Source organism: Hipposideros armiger, unplaced genomic scaffold, assembly GCF_001890085.2.
Source record: "Hipposideros armiger isolate ML-2016 unplaced genomic scaffold, ASM189008v1 scaffold_166, whole genome shotgun sequence".
NCBI lineage: Eukaryota > Metazoa > Chordata > Mammalia > Chiroptera > Hipposideridae > Hipposideros > Hipposideros armiger.
In genome coordinates this window covers 48936-53703 of record NW_017731516.1, presented here as the reverse complement: position 1 = coordinate 53703, position 4768 = coordinate 48936, and positions in this window count along the sequence as shown.

The following is a 4768-nucleotide window of genomic DNA, read 5'->3' as shown; positions in this document are numbered from 1 at the left end:
TTGTTCCTTTTTCTTAGAAGGAGAAATGTTTACATGTGCAATTAAATACTGATTCATGGGCTGTGGCCAGTGGTTTGGCTGGATGGTCAGGGATTAAAAAGAATGTGTTTAAAAAATTGGTGACAAGGAGGTCTGGGGAAAAGATATATGGATAGACCTCTCTGAATGGGTGAAAAATATGAAGATATCTCTGTCCCATTTCAATTAACACTATAGGATAACCTCAGCAGAGGAGGCTTTTGATAATTAAATGGATAAGATGACTAACCTGTTCTGTGGATACTATTCAGCTTCTTTCTTCAGCCACCCCATCACTACCCAATGAGCTCAGTAACTATTGTGGGCGATGTTAATCCCACTATATTAATAATCACTTTGAATGCCAATGATCTAAATGAACCAATTAAAAGTCAGAGATTGTCAGAGTGGATTAAAAACAATACCCAAGTATATGTTGTCTACAAGGAACTCACTTTAAATATAATGATACAGAGAGATTAAAAGTAAATGAATAGAGGAAAATAAACCACACTAGCACTAATTAAAAGAAAGCAGTAGTAGCTATATTAATAACAGACAGAGCAGACTACAAAGCAAGGACAGTTATTGAAGACAAAAAAAGGGCATTATGTAATGATAAAGGGGTCCATTCTCAAAAAGAAATAATAACCTTTAATATGCATGTGCTGAACAACAAAGGATCAAACTATGTGAGGCAGAAAACTAAAAGAATTGCAAAGAAAAACAGATGGATCCATAATTATAGAGAATTCAACACCCTCTATCATAAATGTACATATCTAGCAGGCAGAAAATCAGTAAGGACACAGTTCAACTTAATACCACCATCAATCAACTGGATATGATTGACATCTATAGACTACTTCATCCAATGACAGAAGAATACACATTCCTCTCAAGCTTACATGAAACATTCACCAAGATAGACCACATTCTGAGCCATAAAACACACCTTAACACATTTAAAAGAACTGGAATCATACACTGTCTGTTCTCAGACAACAATGGAATTAAATTAGACATCAATCACAGAAAGATAATTGGAAAATCCCCAAATAATTGAAGATTAACAAACATTTCCAAATAATACATAGGCCAGAGAAGAATCTCAAGAGAAATTTTAAAAATTTGAACTAACTGAAAATGACAGCATAAGTTATCAAAATTTGTGGGATTCAGGGCTTAGAGGGAAATATATAACATCGAATGCATTTGTAAGAAAAGAAAATTCCAAAATCTAAGTTTTTATCTTAGGAAATAATAAAAGAAGAGCAAATTAAAAGCAAATAAAGCAGATAAAAAATAATAAGTATGACAGCAGATCACTAAAATTGAAAAGAGTAAATCAATAGAGAAAATCAATGAAGCCAAAAGCTGGTTCTTTGAAAAGATCAATAAAATCAATAAGCCACTAGCCAATAAGCCATGACTCCTTTTATTCCTCTGCCTGTCTTTTTAACCCTGGGGGCAGCAGTTTGCCCTGTGACCTCCCCTCTCTTATGAATCCAGGAATCATTGCTGACTTTTCAGTTGGCTTGCTGTTTTACTAGTTGTGAAGACCAAATGGCAACTTCCAAACTTTTATATTTGGGACCATGTAAACTTGCTCACTTAAAAAAAAAAATTACTTTGGCTTTAGATGTTTTGCATTTCCATATAAACTCTAAGATCTGCTTGCCATTTTTTTTCAAAAACCTTGCTGGAATTTTGGTAGGTATTGTTTTGAATCTATAGATTAATTTGAAGGGAATTACTATCTTCAGTAAACTGAGGTTTCAAAACCATGAACATGGAATGTCTCTCCCTTTATTTAGATCTTCATTAATTTTCCTCACCAAAGTTTTGTAATTTTCTTGCACTTTATGTTAAATGTTTTTTAAGTGTTATTTTCTTTTTGATGCAGTTGCAAATGAAACTGTATTTTTAATTCAATTTTTCTATTGTTCACTGCTCATATGTGGAAACACAACTGCTTTTGCATATTGATCTTGCATCCTGCAAACTTTGTCTACTTTTTCTGTGAACTTGCTGTACTTAAATATCTTTTTAGTAAAATATGTTTTTGGCTTAATCAGCCAGTGCCAGCTTTTTTGCTGACTTTGAAAATATATTTATGCAATTTCTCACACCTGGGAATTAAAAACTATCTATCTATCTATCTATCTATCTATCTATCTATCTATCTATCTATNTTTTTGTTTTCCGATGGTCTTAGGCGACCCCTGTGAAAGGGTCATTCGACCCCCAAAGGGGTTGCGACCCACAGGTTGAGAACCGCTGTTCTAGAGGAATAGAATCTTGCTAATGAACCTCCTGTATTTGTTCTGGAATTGGCTCTCTAACCTGATTAGATTTAAAGACACTAATGACTCTAGTTCCAGAATTAAAGAGAGCACTGACAGTCCATGACAATGATCTCGCTATAGAAATATGCAGGATATCTTCACTGGAAACCCTTAATAAACCACTTTTAAGAAGCAAGGATCTGGGTGACAATGAGTATGCTACTCTCAAACACTTTTGTGAAACTTAAGAGTATAAAGATATTGGCTGGTTGCTCCCAATGCCACTGTACATAGTAGAGAGGGGGAAAAAAAAAAGATGAACTCAGGAATTTCAATTCCATTAAGCGTCACATAAATGACCTGAAAATTCTATGTCTGCCCTGAAAGAGACCTTTATATCCTGTAGCCACAGGGCTAATATTGATGAAAACCAAACCTAGAATTTCATCATGCCAGTGGGAGAATTACAATGCAAATTGAATTCACAGCTTCACAGAATGTCTACTGTTAAAAAGAGAGCAATGATTGGAAAAGAATGAGATCCTGAAAGTTGGAATGGATACATGTGAGAGGACACTCACAAAGCTGGGGAGACTGAGTCCCCAAATTCTGATGATTTTTTGCCAGTAGAAACAACTCTCTACCTCTAGTAAAAAGCAAACTCTCTATCCCCAGTAGAAGTAGTTGCTGCATGCTCATCTGAGATTAACCCTGAATTGCCTGGGGAAATTATCATAGCCTCCCTGAGGCAGTTGCTTACAAGACAATGCTAATTCTTCTCAGGACCCACCCCCACCATCTATCTTTGCTTCTAGACTTCTAACTAGACTCAAGTCATAGCAGACCTCTAAAGATGATGAAAAGAGCATGACCCATGAGGAAGTATATGACACCCCAAAAGAACTACTTGAATTTTCAAACTTATACAGACAGAAACCCAGGGAGTATGTTGAAAATAGATATTAAGGGTATGGGACAATGGTGGGAGGAACATAAAAATGGATCTAGCTGAATTATTGTATGGGTCTACTAGGCAGAGTTTCTGTATTTAATGTTGTAACTTGGCGTTAGAAAGGGTTCTAATAGTTGTTTGGTTGGTTGGCTAAAACATGAATGAATCGTGGTCCACCATTAGTGACATGGATAGGCCAAATCCCCCTTGGTTTAATGTAGAGAAAGGAATTCAAAGGCTTATGGGGCTTGGCACATTAGAATATATTTATCATTTACAATCTACTCAATTACCTTGGGAAGATCCAGAAGACATACCTTGACCATGAGAAATAAATTTCTGAGGTGAGCTCCAACATCATTGGAAAGCTCTGTGATTACTCTTATCTGTAGGCCAGGCCTTACGGTGGGAACTGTAGCCAGTGACTTGGGAAACTTAAATGCAGTGGGTGTAATTGAATTCCAAGGTGGCAGGGGCCAACTGGCTACACTCAACTACCCAACTCAAGGTGGGAGTGCTTACCACAATGGACAGCAGAGTCAATATAGCAACCAGAAGTTTGAATCATGCTGACCTATGGCACTGGTTAGTCCCTATAATGGTGTTCCTATAAGTGAAACAGATAGGAAGCCTACTAAATTCTTACTTGATTTATATAAATAGGTCAAGTGAACATGAGTTTTACCTGGGTCTTAAAAACACAGTAATACCACCTCGATCAATTCTCAGACTTTAGTCAGTTTATAGATCCAGAACTCCTTGAATGAAAGGAGAGGCAGAGTCCCCATGAGGAAGAATTCTGGTACACTGTCAAAATGTTATATTGTTATTCTTTCTGACAGCCTTCCCTAAAGGGATCTATAGACTTTTCCAGGCTAACTGTGCATTGGGGAAAATAATCAGATCTCTCAGGAACTACTAGACACTGGCTTTGAAATGACACTAATTTCAGGAGACCCAAAATGTGGTCCATAAGTCAGAGTAGGGGCTTATGGAGGTCGGATGATCAGTGAAGTTTTAGCTTATGTTAGTCTCACAGGAGCCCAGTTGGTCTCCAAACCCATTCTATGGTTTCTTCCCTGGTTTGGGAATACATAATTTAAATAGTATACTCAGCAACTGACAGAATCTACACATTGGCTTCTTGACCTGTGGAGTGAGGACTATTATGGTGGGAAAGGCCAAGTGGAAGTCATTAGAACTTCCTTTACCTAGAAAAAATAGTAAATGAAAAGCAATACCACATTCCTGGAGGGATTGGAGAGATTACTGCTACTATGAAGGACTTGAAAAGATGCAGAGTGGTGATTCCCACCACATCACCATTCAATTCAACTACCATATTTTGCTAAGTATAATATGCAACTTTTTTGCCCAAATTTGTGAGAGAAAAAGAAATATGTGCATTATACATGGGTAGCACTAATTTCATATATACATACATATTTTTAATTCTTTTATTTGTGCTTATGAGTAAAAAGTGTAACTCTAGAAATCAATAACAATATCC